Below are 14,929 nucleotides of genomic sequence, written 5' to 3' on the forward strand. Positions count from 1 at the left end.
TTACTTATTTGGGTCCTTTCCTTTTTCTTCTTGATCAGACTGGCTAGTGGTTTATGAATTTTGTTAATTCTTTCAAAGAACCAGCTTCTGGTTTCATTGATCTGTTCTACTGTTTGTTTGGTTTCAATAGTATTAATTTCTGCTCTAATCTTTATTATTTCCTGTCTTCTGCTGGTTTGGGGTTTTATTTGCTGTTCTTTTTCCAGCTCCTTAAGGTGTAAGGTTAGGTTGTGTATCTGAGATCTTTCTTCCTTCTTTAGGAAGGCCTGGATTGCTATATACTTTCCTCTTATGACTGCGTTTGCTGTGTCCCAGAGGTTTTGGGTTATGGTGCTATCATTTTCACTGACTTCCATATACTTTTTAATTTCCTCTTTAACTGCTTGGTTAGCTCATTCATTCTTTAGTAGGATGTTCTTCCGTCTCCAAGTATTTGTTACCTTTCCAAATTTTTTCTTGTGGTTGATTTCAAGTTTCATAATGTGGTCTGAAAATATGCACGGTATGATCTCGATCTTTATGTACTTACTTAGGGCTGATTTGTGTCCCAGTATATGGTCTATTCTGGAGAACCCTCCATGTGCACTGGAGAAAAATGTATATTCTGCTGCGTTAGGACGAAATGTTCTGAATATATCTGTTAAGTTCATCTGGTCCAGTGTGTCATTCAAAGCCATTGTTTCCTTGTTGATTTTTTGATTAGATGATCTGTCCATTGTTGTGAGTGGGGTGTTGAAGTCTCCTACTATTATGTTATTACTATCGATGAGTTTCTTTATGTTTGTGATTAACTGATTTATATATTTGGGTGCTTTCACATTTGGTACATACATGTTTACAATTGTTAGGTCTTCTTGGTCTATAGACCCCTTGATTATGATATAATGCCCTTCTGCATCTCTTGATACAGTCTTTATTTCAAAGTCTAGATTGTCTGATATAAGTATGGCTACTCCAGCTTTCTTTTGTTGACCATATGATCCTTACAATAGATGCAGAGAAAGCATTTGACAAAATACAGCATCCTTTCTTGATAAAAACCCTCAAGAAAGTAGGGATAGAAGGATCATACCTCAAGATCATAAAAGCCATATATGAACGACCCAACGCTAATATCATCCTCAGTAGAGAAAAACTGAGAGCTTTCCCCCTAAGGTCAGGAACAAGACAGGTATGCCGACTCTCGCCACTGTTATTCAACACAGTATTGGAAGTCTTAGCCTCTGCAATCAGACAACACAAAGAAATAAAAGGCATCCAAATTGGCCAGGAGGAGGCCAAATTTTCACTCTTCGCAGATGACATGATACTCCATATGGAAAGTCCAAAAGATTCCACCAAAACGCTGCCAGAACTGATACATGACTTCAGAAAAGTTGCAGGATATAAAATCGATGCACAGATATCGATTGCTTTCCTATACGCCAACAATGAAGCGACAGAAAGAGAAATCAAGGAACCGATCCCATTTACAGTTGCACCAAAAACCACAAAATACCTAGGAATAAATCTAACCAAAGAGGTGAAAAATCTATACACTGAAAACTATAGAAAGGTTATGAAAGAAACGGAAGAATATACAAAGAAATGGAAAAAGATTCCATGCTCCTGGATAGGAAGAACAAATATTGTTAAAATGTCAATACTACCCAGAGCAATCTACATATTCAATGCAATCCCTATCAAAGTAACACCAGCATTCTTCACAGAGCTAGAACAAATAATCCTAAAATTTGTATGGAACCAGAAAAGACCCCGAATAGCCAAAGCAATCTTGAAAAAGAAAACCAAAGCAGGAGGCATTACAATCCCAGACTTCAACCAGCTATACTACAAAGCTATAATCATCAAGACAGTATGGTACTGGCACAACAACAGACACTCAGATCCATGGAATAGAACAGAGAACCCAGAAACGGACCCACAAACGTATGGCCAACTAATCTTTGACAAAGCAGGAAAGAATATCCAATGGAATAAAGACAGTCTCTTCAGCAAGTGATACTGGGAAAACTGGACAGTGACATGCAGAAGAATGAACCTGGACCACTTTCTTACACCATACACAAAAATAAACTCAAAATGGATGAAAGACCTCAATGTAAGACAGGAAGCCATCAAAATCCTCAAGGAGAAAGCAGGCAAAAACCTCTCTGATCTTGCCCGCAGCAACGTCTTACTCAACATGTCTCCAGAGGCAAGGGAAACAAAAGCAAAAATGAACTACTGGGACCTCATCAAAATAAAAAGCTTCTGCACAGCAAAGGAAACAATCAGCAAAACTAAAAGGTGACCGACAGAATGGGAGAAGATATTTGCAAATGATATATCAGATAAAGGGTTAGTATCCAAAATCTATGAAGAACTTATCAAACTCAACACCCAAAAAACAAGTAATCCAGTGAAGAAATGGGCAAAAGACATGAATAGACACTTCTCCAAAGAAGACATCCAGATGGCCAACCGACACATGAAAAAATGCTCAACATCATTCATCATCAGGGAAATACAAATCAAAACCACAATGAGATACCACCTTATACCTGTCAGAATGGCTAACATTAACAACTCAGGCAACAACAGATGTTAGCGAGGATGCGGAGAGAGAGGATCTCTTTTGCATTGTTGGTAGCAATGCAAGCTGGTGCAGCCACTCTGGAAAACAGTATGGAGGTTCCTCAAAAAACTAAAAATAGAACTACCTTACGACCCAGCAATTGCACTACTAGGCATTTATCCACAGGATACAGGTGTGCTGTTTTGAAGGGACACATGCACCCCCATATTTATAGCAGCACTATCAACAATAGCCAAAGTATGGAAAGAGCCCAATGTCCATCGATTGATGAATGGATAAAGAAGATGTGGTGTACATATATGTGTGTGTGTATATACACACACACACACACACACACACACACACACACACACAATGGAGTATTACTTGGCAATCAAAAAGAATGAAATCTGGCCATTTGCAACTACGTGGATGGAACTGGAGGGTATTATGCTAAGTGAAATTGGTCAGTCAGAGAAAGACAAAAATCATATGACTTCACTCATATGAGGACTTTAAGAGACAAAACAGATGGACATAAGGGAAGGGAAACAAAAATAAATAAAAACAGGGAGGGGGACAAAACATAAGAGACTTTTAAATATGGAAAACAAACTGAGGTTTGCTAGAGGGGTTGTGGGAGGGGGGATAGGCTAAATGGGTAAGGGGCATTAAGGAATCTACTCCTGAAATCATTGCTTCACTATATGCTAACTGATTTGGATGTAAATTTTAAAAAATAAAAAATAAGGTTAAAAAAAAAGAAAAAAAAGAAAGGTGTTTTGGCTATTCTAAATACTGCACATTTTGACATGAATTTTAGAATGAAGTTATCAATTTCTACAAGAATATCTGGGATTTTGATTAGGACTGCATTGTATCTATAGATGAATTTGGGGAAAAAACAAAATCTTAGCAATATTAAGTCTCTATCCCATTGTCTTGGCTTAACTGGTAAAACAAAATACCATAGACTAGGTGGCTTATAAACAACAGAAATTTATTTCTCACAGTTCTGGAGGCTGGAGGTCCAAGATCATGGTCCAAAATGGTTGAATTCTGGTGAGAACCCTCTTCCAGTTTGCAGATAGCGGACTTATTGCTGCATCCTTACATGATGGAAAGAGAGTTACTTAGTTCTCTGGCCTCTTCTTAAAAGGGCACTAATCCCATTTATTTTTATTATTATTGTTAATGTTTATTTATTTTTGAGAGAGAGAGAGAGACAGAGTGTGAGCAGGGAAGTGGCAGAGAAAGAGGGAGACACAGAATCCAAAGCAGGCTCCAGGCTCTGAGCTGTCAGCACTGAGCCCAACGTGGGGCTCGAACTCACAAACTGTGAGATCATGACCTGAGCTGAAGTCAGATGCTTAACTGACTAAGCCACCCAAATGCCCTTGTTAATCCCATTTACAAGGGCTCCATCCTCATGACCTAATTAGTTCCCAAAGGCTCTGCCTCCAAATACCATCACATTAATGACTAGATTTTTAACATATGAATTTGAGGGGGACACAAACATTCACTTCATACCATCCATGAACAAGGTATATCTTTCCATTTATTTACGTCTTCTTGCTCTAAGAAAGGTTTTGTAGTTTTCAGCATATAGCTCTTGAATAATTTTTATCAGATTTAACCCTAAGTATTTCATATTTTTGATGCTAATATAATTTTTAAAAAATTTTAAAAGTTATTTATTTTTGAGAGAGACAGAGACAGGATGAAAGTGGGTTAGGGGAAGAGAGAGAGGGAGACACAGAATCCAAAGCAGGCTCCAGGCTCCGACCTGTCAGCACAGAGCCTGATGCGGGGCTCGAACTCATGAACTGTGAGATCATGACCTGAGCTGAAGTCGGACGCTCAACTGACTGAGCCACCCAGGCGCCCCACTAATATGTTTTACTTTCAATTTTTATTGTTTAACACTATAGATATATATATAGATACAAATATCTATATATATCCACAATTGATGTTTATATATTGATATTGTATTTTGTAACCATGTTAAACTCTTTTAATAGCTACTAGAGTAGCTCTTTTGCAGATTCCATTGAATTTTCTAAATAGATGATCAGGTCACATGAAAATAAAGATGGTCTTACTTCTTCCTTTCTAAACTGGATGCTTTTCATTTATTATTATTTTTCTACCTCATTATAGTGGATAGGGCTTCCAAGACCATGTTGAATAGAATTAGTGAAGTAGTCATCATTGTCTTGTTCTCGATCTTAGGGAGAAAGTATTTGGTCTTTTATCATTAAATATGTTAGATGCAGATTTTCCATAGATTCCCTTTATCAGATTAAGGAAGTTATTTTTTTTTTTGATGTTTTATTTATTTTTGACAGAGAGAGACAGAGCATGAGCGGGGGAAGGGCAGAGAAAGGGGGGGGACAGAATCTGAAGCAGGCTCCCGGCTCTGAGCTGTCAGCACAGAGCCCGATGCGGGGCTCGAACTCACAGACCATGAGATCATGACCTGAGCCGAAGTGGACACCCAACCGACTGAGCCACCCAGGTGCCAACCCCCCACTTTTTTTTAAGAAGATATAAGTTTATTGAATACACTGCAAGTGAGTAGTGGCAGAACAGCAAAGGAAAGACTGTCTGCCACCAGGCAGTGGCAGGGGACCAGAGTTAAGGGGGGAAACTGAGAAAGTATGGGAATATATAGAATTTTCCTTTTTTGGTACTTGTGCCTGGTTGTAAGCAGCCCATTGGTCAGCTAGGGCTTATGAATATTTCAAGGCGGGTCACCTAATGAGCCTGTTTGCATTCAGTTCAGTAGTCACTGTGTGCTCTTTTACCTTACTCAGGTTTCCACTGCTCAAGCCTGTTTTGCCTAAAAGCAACATTCCTCCACATTCTTCCCTGACAGACTGACAATGACAAATATTTGGCATTTGGGCAAAGGTCTCATCTTTAGTAGCTGCTTCATGCTGGACAAGGGAGGATGTGCTGCCCCCACCTAAACTTGTGGGTCCATCAGGGGTTTTGTGCAGTTCGAGACCAGAGCATGGTATTATATTAACATGCTTATAGGCAATGTGAATGAAATTCTCTGGTGGCCAGGTCCATGGGATTTAGGGAGAGGGGACCCTCTGATGGTATGGGCTGGAATCCTTGTTGAGTTATCATTCATATATGGAATTGTTGGATTCATTCAGACACGTAGGAACATATTTTACTTGTAGATCAAGACAGTGGCTGGATCTGCAAGAACAAAGGAAAAAAGCAGAGGCAGGGCGGCGGGGCAAGGGTGCAAAAGAACCAAGATGGCTGAGAGTCAACCAGTGTCAGGAAAGGATCCCAACTGAGTGCACAATATATGCAGATTTTCCCTGGACAAGCTTTCACTGCCAACTGCGTGACATACTGGGAATGGAGACCTCAGGGGAGTGAGGGGGAGGGGAGGGGGGGGAGGGGAGAGGAGGGGAGGGGAGGGGAGGAGAGGAGAGGAGAGGAGAGGAGAGGAGAGGAGAGGAGTCCTTTGCCAGGTAGTCTGACCTCAGGTAGTCAGACCTTCAGGCCACACTGGGGAGCCGAGCCATCCTGGCCAGAAATATTCAGTTGTCTGAGAAGTACCAGGGTTAGACCTCTGAAGGGTGGAGAAGAGAAAGGAGAGGGAGGGAAGGATCTCTCCCCAAAGGGCAAGAGGGGAAATCCTTCACTCTTTCAGGCAAGGACAGTCCAGCTGGTTCCCCCAGGACTTCTGATCCTCACTGAGAAGTAACCTCAGCCCGATGCTGTCAGTTCCCCAAGGAACACCAGAGTCGTCCACTGAAGGAAAGTCCTGAGAAATTCCCAGAGAATCCAAGGAAAGTCCTAGGCTAGCAGAGCGACCAGTATGGGCTCCACCAAATGTAAGGGAAACCAATTGGGTGTAGGCCAGCAGTGCAGGTGGTGAAAGAATTCAATTCACAAAGGAGACAGAAGTTTATCGAAAACACTATGAGAGAACAGCGGTTAGGACAGCAAAGGAAGAGACTGTCTGTAAGGACGTTCTCTATTCCTAGTTTGCTGAGACTTTCTTCAATAGATCTGGGCTTTCCCATTGTCTAATATTTCTTGAATGAACTTTTGTAGTTTGTCTCTTTCAAGGAATTTGTTCATTTTATCTAAGTGGATAGAATTATTAGAATAAAGTTTTTATAATATCTGCAGAATGTGTAATGATGTCACCTCTTTAATTTATAACATTAGCAAACTGTATCTGCTCTTTTTTTATCCTATCAACCTGGCTAGAGGTTTACTGCTTTTATTGATAGTCACAATTAATCAACATTTGCTTTCATTGATCTCTACTTTTTTTTTTTTGTCTGTTTGTTTGTTATCCATTTTATTGATTTCTGCTCTGCTATTTATTACTTTCTTCTGCTTCCTTTAGGTCTCATTTGCTCTTTTTTATTCTAGTTTCTTAGCATGGAAGCTGACAATATTGATTTGAGACTTGTCTCTTTACAAACCCTTAACCACTATAAACTTTCACCTAAGTACTGTTTTTGATACTTTTCACTTTCATTCAGTCCAAAATAATTTCTGATTTCCCTTTTGATTTCTTCTTTGACTCATGAGCTACTTTTTTTCAAGTTTATTTATCTATTCTGAGAGAGAGAGAGAGTGGGAGTGAATGTGTGCACGAGAAGGTGTGGGAAAGAGAGAGAGAGAGAAAGAATCTCAAGCAGGTCTTGTGCTGTCAGCACAGAGATGGATGCAGGGCTTGAACTCACAAACTGTGAAATCATGACCTGAGCCAAAACCAAGAGTGGGATGCTTAACTGACTGAGCTCCCCAGGTGCCCTGCCTGACTTGTGAGCTATTTTGAAGTGCACTGCTTATTTTCCAAACATTTGAATATTTCTGTTATTGATTTCTTTTTTTAAAGTGTCTACTTATTTATTTTGAGAGAGAGAGAGCACATTGGGGAAGGGCAGAGAGAGAGGAAGAGAGAAAATCCCAAGCAGGTTTTGTGCTTTCCACACAGAGCCTGACACAGGGCTTGATCTCATGAACCATGAGATCATAACCTGAGCCGAGATCATAACCTAAGCCAAGATCATAACCTGAGCCGAGATCAACAGTCAGATGTTGAACCAACTGAGCCACTCAGGCACACCTATCATTGATTTCTTAACTAATTGTATTGTGGTGAAGAATATACTTTGTATGACTTGAATCCTTCTAAATGTATTGAGAATTATTCTGGGGACCAGAATATGGTCTATGTAAATGTTCCACATGCACTTGAAAACAATAGATATTTTGCTATTGATAGGTATAGTGCTCTATGAAGATCAATGAGGTCAAACTGATTCTGTTGGCTCCTTCTTCCATATATTTAATTATTTTCTGTCTTCTTGTTATATCCATTACTGAGAAAAAGCTAATGAAATTTTGGACTACAATTGTGAATTTTTCAATTGCTCCTTGAAGTTGTATCATTTCTACTTCATGTATTTTGAAGTTCTGTTGTTAAATGTATATTTAATATTGTTATGTCTCCTTGACAAATCGACTGTCATTATGAAATTATTTTTGTTATCTTTAGTAATATCCTTTGCTCTGCAATCTAATATTGCTTTTCAGCTATACTTTGATTTTTTTTTACAGTTTATTTATTTATTTTGAGAGAGAGAGAGAGAGAGAGAAGAGGAAGAGCAGAGAGAGAAAGAGGGAGAGAGAGAATCCCAAGCAGGCTCTGTGCTGTCAGCACAGAGCCCAATGAGGGGCTCGATCCCATGAACTGTGAAATTATGACCTGAGCCAATATCAAGAGTTGGATGCTTAACCAACTAAGCCACCCAGGCAAACCTCAGATATATTTTGATTATCAGTGTGTTAGCATAGTAAATCTTTCCCATCCTTTTCTCTAATCCATTTGTGTCATAATATATGAAATGTGTTTCTTGTACATAGCACATTGTTGGCTTTGCTTTTTTAAAATCCAATATGGCATTTTCTGTCTGTTAGTTGAGGTGTTAAGATCATTTACATCTAAAGTAGTTATTGATATATTTAAGTTTAAATATATTTATTATGTGGCTATTGTCTTTTATTTGTCTCATCTCTTCCTTATTCCCTTTTCCTTCCTTTTCTGAATTCTCATAGGCAAATTCAGTATTTTTATGATTATACTTTATCTCTTTGTTGGCTGATTATTAGTATGCTTCTTTGTTTTATTTTCTTTGTGACTGTTTTTGTGTTTACAGAGATATCTTAATTTGTCACAATCTATCTTCAGATGATACCATATCACTTCACATGTAGTGTAACAATATACTTCCATATCGCCACTCAGTCTTTGTGCTCATCATCATATATTTCCTTTTACATATGTTATAAATCCCACATTATTCTTTATTTTTATTTAAACTGACAGTTATATTTAAGAGAGGTTTAAATCTTAAGACAAATCATTACATAGTTACCATGTCTGGTGCTTTTTTTTTTTTTTTTTTTGGTATAGATTTATATTTCCTACTGATACCATTTTCCTTTTATTGAAAGAACTTCCTTTAACATTCTGGTACTGCACGTCTGTCAGTGATTAATTCTTTCAGCTTTTATATATCTGCAAAAGTCTTCGTTTTGCCTTTGTTTTGAAAGATACTTTCACTGGGTATAGAATTCTAGGTTGGAAATGTTTGGTTTTTTTTCCCAGTACTTTAAAGATATTTTCCACTGCCTTTTTGCTTGCATTGTTTCTGATAGAGAAATCACTGCCATCCTTATCTTTGTTGAAAATATCTCACTCACCATCTCTTCAAATGTTTTACTGTGCCCTCACAGCTTCCAATTACACATAATATTAATTTCTTATTCCTCTAAATATTCTTGAGCTTTGTTCTAAGACATAGTTAATTGGGAATGGTTTGGCCCTATAGGGTCTTCTTTTAAGGTGTTAGGCAGAATCAGAGTAGTGCTCATTGTAGGGCTAATTATTCCCCACTCCTAAAGCATTATCTCTCAGAGCCCACTACCCAATACCCTCTGAGTTACTAGCTTTTTTAGTATGACCAGTGGGAATAGGCACTATTCATATCCCTGTGTGAGCAGCAAGTACTGTTCCCCCTAATCCTTTTGAGTGGTTCTTTTTCTATCCCTAGGTAGCTTCCTTGTAGGCATGTGCTGACCAGTACTCAGCTTAATACTTCGTGTACTCTGTGATGATTTCTGGAATTCTCTCTGTTTACTCTCCATGTTGATACTCTGTCCCCTAAACTCCAGCTGCTTTGGTCACCCTGGAGTTGAAACTGTCTTCTCAACTCAAGGAGTCTGCATTCTCTCTTTCTGCACCATATTCTGGAAAATGTTATCTTGGTATGCCTGCTTTTATTTTGTTTCACTGAATATCAGAAACCATATAATAAAAATACAGTAGTTCTGAGTCATTTTCTTTTCTCCAATGAATATGTTCTTTAGCTTCTGCTAGGGTACTATAATATAAACATATTACTTTAATCCAATCACTAACTGATCTGATTGGGAATTAGATTTCAATTTCAATAAGACCAGGTCTATTTCTCCACTAACTTCTTCTTCTCAGATATAGTCCTTTAGGAGTTCCAACTGAAAGCTTAGGATGTTTGTATTAGTCAGGGTCCTCCAGAGAAACAGAACCAATATTTTATATATAAGTAAAAGAGATTTATTATAAGGTTTTGGGTCATGCAATTAAGGAGGCTGAGAAATTCTGTGATCAGCTATCTGCAAGCTGGAGACCCAGGAAAGATAGTAGTATAGTATGAAGTCCTGCAAGCCAGAGAGCTGATAGTATACATGCCAGTCCAAGTGTGAAGGCCTGAGAACCAAGAGCACCAAGGACAGGAGAAAATCAATGTCCTAGGTCAAACTGTCAGGCAGAGAAATTTCACCCTTCCTCTACCCTTTTGTTCCATTCAGACCCTCAATGGATTGGATGATCTTCACCCACACTGGGGAGGGCCTACTGCTTTACTCAGTTCACCAATGCAAATGCTAATCTCTTCTGGAAACACTCTCACAGATATACCTCAAAATAATGTTTAGCCAGAAATCTGTGTATCCTGTGACTCATTGAAACAGATATGAAAGTCACCATCACACTGCTTTTCAGGCCCTTCCACCTTGGTGGGCCACACTCCAACTTTTATCTCCCCAGCACAGTAAGACTGCAAGTAGCTCTGGTTAGTTTCTTGGCTTTTTTAGCATCTGCTTTCTGTTTGGCTTTTTCAACTTTTGGTCTATGCTACTTATAAATGGAAAGCAACTTGAAAGGAAAATTGTCTAGATCATTGGGCCTCTCTGCCTCTTTTCTTTTCATAATCAGGCATCTCATATCCTTGCTCGTTTAGTGTTCTAGAACTCCTTCCCCCCCCACCCTTCCCTGGCCCTTTCAAACTGTAGGATATTCTGCTCAGCTTTTCTGACTCTTAGCAGCTGCTTTTTGCTTGGGTTCTTAGCTTCTCCTCACCTGCTACTTAGGAAAATGTCTCAAGGGAAAAGCAGGACACTCACTGAGTTTCCCTTTATGAGGTCTTAGCTCTCAAGTTCTGGCTTCCTTAGTGGGTCTCTTATACCCTCAAATAATTTTTTGTTGTTTATTTACTTATTTTGAGCGACAGAGAGAGCATTAGCAGGGGAGGGGCAGAAAGAGGGTGAGAGAGGATCCCAAGCGACCTCTGTGCTGACAGTGCAGATCCTGACACAGAACTCCAACTTATGAACCATGACCTGAGCCCAAATCAGTTGGATGCTTAACCAACTGATTCATCCAGGTGCCCCCTGTCCTCAAATAAATTTTTAAAATCTAGTTTTTTTTAGGGGCTCCTGGGTGGCTCAGTCACTCGGCTTCGGCTCAGGTCATAAACTTGTGGTTCATGGGTTTGAGCTCCACATCGGGCTCTGTGCTGACAGTTCAGGGCCTGGAGCCTGCTTCAGATTCTGTGTCTCCCTCTTTCTCTGCCCCTCCCCCACCCACTCTCTGTCTCTCTTTCCTTCAAAAATAAACATTAAAAAATTAAAAATAAATAAATAAATAAATAAATAAAGATTTAAAAAAAATTTTTTTTAAATAAAATCTAGTTTTTCTAGATGTCCTCTATGGGAGCAGTAGCCAGATGCAGATGCTTAATGTCTTGTAATGTATTTAACCTGAAAATATTTTTACTGACAAGACCAAACTGTTTAAAGATAATCTTTACAGACACAAATGACAGTGCAAACAGGATAAGATATAACTATCCTTACTATTAACTATGAGACCAATTAAGAGACATTACAGAATTCCTAAGTTATAAAAGACAAACCTATTATGGGGACTGGTTTTACTATCATTATTACTGGTCAGTGTGTATTTGAAAATTAAAAGTTTCTATAAAAGTATGTATTAACACAAAGGCTAATGTTTATTCTACAGGTTCATACATGCTCAAGCTAAAGTTAAAATTTCTCCTTAGAAATTAATTGCAACAACTTCTATTCTGGTTTTCTTTTATTCCTTTAGTTTTCAGTCTTGGGCATAGAAATACATTTCAAAGCTACTGAGTAAAAGTTGCGACATGTGTTATAGGTGCCAATAGCAAAATGTTTGCTACAGAACTTCATTTCTTTCCCTCTTTTGCTAACGTTTGCATTCTGAACATAGACTCACAACTGGGTTTCTAATAAGAATTAGAGATCACAAATTTCTATAAAGTGTGTATGAGCTCCTAGGTCTTTGGTCACACAGCAGCCTTTAGCTGAGGGTTTTAAAATCTCATTTACTTCTTACTATTTTGTTAGTTCACATTTTATATTTTACTTGTGTGTACTCACCAGCTTCCCTTAGTGCTTCTCTGGTATTTTCTCCAGCCCTGGTGTGGTGGGAATCCCACTCCTCTCTGGTCTGGTGGACCAGATTAAAGTTTTACATGCAAACAAGAACAAAACTAAAAATGAAAGCCAAGTAGTGCTGGGAAGTTCGCTCCTAATACCAGGTTTGTTAAAAACCATTTGTTTAAAAATGTTCACATCTGTTGCTTGGCACTGATCCTTAAGCTCCAAGCCCCCTACCTTCTTAACTAATTAGCCTCATGTCAAGTAATCAGGTGTAGTTGATTGACTATATACTCATAAAACTCCCCAAATCCCAAATCCCTCAAAATAGAGGAAGACAACTGCAATAGAATCGAAGAACTTTTCTCAATTCCACTGTTAAAGAAAAGGCATAAAAAAAGAACATGGCAGATAAGGTGTTGTGAAAAAGCATTGTAACAGCCTATTTTCTCTGAAAGCCATCCCCCACCCCCACCCTGCAACTGATCACGCTGTTCCTACAACATATGAAGACCATGTATAATTCCACAGCATGGAATAAATGAGCAAGGGGAACTGTGAACACTCTGGCCAACCAGAAGCAATAGAGACACAATGCAGCCAAGACATTACAGACCCCATTTCCCACTGAGCTAATATAATCCACAGTTGGCAAGGAGGAATTCTCACTGCAGGGCTCTCTTGCCTAAATACACAGGCTTCCCTGGTGAAAGGCAGTGGGAGAGGGGAAAGAAAGACAAAAGAAGAGAGGCAAACAGTTGCTGTAGGGGAGCCCCACAATGAGAAGTAAAATTGTGTGTATTCCCTTTGACCCAGAAATGCCAGTTTGGGGAATCTTCCTCTGGAAATGGAAACCAAAGTGTAAGGATAAATGTAAAATGTTTACTGTGGCATAATTTGTTGTATATACATTAAAAAAAACCCAACAACAACCAGAGGAAAAACTGGAATATCTATCAATACAGAAATAATGGGAAAAATTATGGAACATCTACAAAGGAATATTAAGTAGCTATTAAAAATAAGAAATTGGGGGTGCGCCTGGGTGGCTCAGCCAATTGAGCATCTGACTTCGGCTCAGGTCATTATCTCACAGTTCATGAGTATGAGCCCCACATCAGGCTCTGTGCTGACAGCCTAGAGCCTGGCTTCAGATTCTGTGTCACCCTCTTTCTCTGCCCCTCCCCTGTGCATGCTCTGTCTCTGTCTCTTGAAAATAAACATTAAAAAAATTTTTGTTAAGAAATTGGGGGGCACCTGGGGGCTCAGTCGGTTAAGTGACTGGCTCCTGATTTTAGCTCAGGTCACAATCTGATGATTTGTGAGATCAAGCCCCACATGGGGCTCTGTGCTGATGGCGCAGAGCCTTCTTGGGATTCTCTCTTTCCCTCTCTCTCTGCCCCTCCTCCGCTCATTCTCTCTCTCTCTCTCTCTCTCTCTCAAAATAAATAAACATTTAAAAAAAGAAATTGGATCAATTAAATTTATTTGCTTAGAATAATGTACATAATATGACAAATAAAATGAAACAACAGCATAACTGGTATGATATGATCTCATTTATATAAAGAAATAGAAAATAACTCTGCATATTTTTTTGAACATAGAAAAGGCATGAAAGAATCACTTAACTTTTAAGAGTGGTTTTGTCAGGAAGATGGAGGAAAAAGGAGGTGGAGATTAATAACATTTTCTTTACAGATGACTGTCTTACTAGATTTGTTATAATGAGTGTGTATTGCTTATACAATTTAAAAATGTAATAAATTTAAAACATGAAAAGGATTTATTGACCTTATAATTACAAGTAATGCCAGACCCCAAAGTTCAGTGGGGTGTGTTGTTCTTTGGCATTTGCTTTAAATTGATCCTGGTGGGGAGGGGTAAATAGTAACTTCTGCTGTAGTAGAGAAGCCTCACCTGTGTCTCTCAACAACAGCCAATTAAAGCACAAACTTGACAGTGCCTCTGGAGGAAGCCAGTGGTTGTGAAATGATAACTACATGTACCTCTCCTAAGCTTCAGCCACAGAGCTTCCCAAGGGGCTGCCTGAGCCAGTGAGCAGCCGGCAGAGGCACGGATGAGAATAGAACAAGCTTTTGTCTGGAAAAATCCCACTACTCCAACTACTGACAGCCTTTGTTAGCTCCTGTTCCATGCTTCAGAGAGGAGATACATAGGCTGGCCTGCAGCCTCTGCAGGGATAAATATTAAGTTAAATAAATTAAACTCTGTGGGAAAGATGCCGCCGCCCAGTTTTGAAGTGTTCTGTGTTAGCACTTTGGTGGAAGATTCTTTGAAGACCACTGGAATACAGTTGTAGGCCTTCCAGTTGTTACCCACAGGATAGCATTAAGGCCCTGGAGAAGTGACACTTCTTGGCTCAGTATTTGGAATTTGGTTTCATGAGAATAGAAGCTTGCAGATCTTCTGGGGGCAACAGATACGTAATATTCAATAATAAACAAAATAATATGCAGAAGCTAGCAGCCTGTGAAGAATTAACTTTTATGATCACTCATTCATCTTTCAACATCTTTTTTTCTCTTCTTGTACAATCCTACTGTCCTC

Source organism: Prionailurus bengalensis, chromosome C2 (genome assembly GCF_016509475.1).
Source record: "Prionailurus bengalensis isolate Pbe53 chromosome C2, Fcat_Pben_1.1_paternal_pri, whole genome shotgun sequence".
Classification (NCBI taxonomy): domain Eukaryota; kingdom Metazoa; phylum Chordata; class Mammalia; order Carnivora; family Felidae; genus Prionailurus; species Prionailurus bengalensis.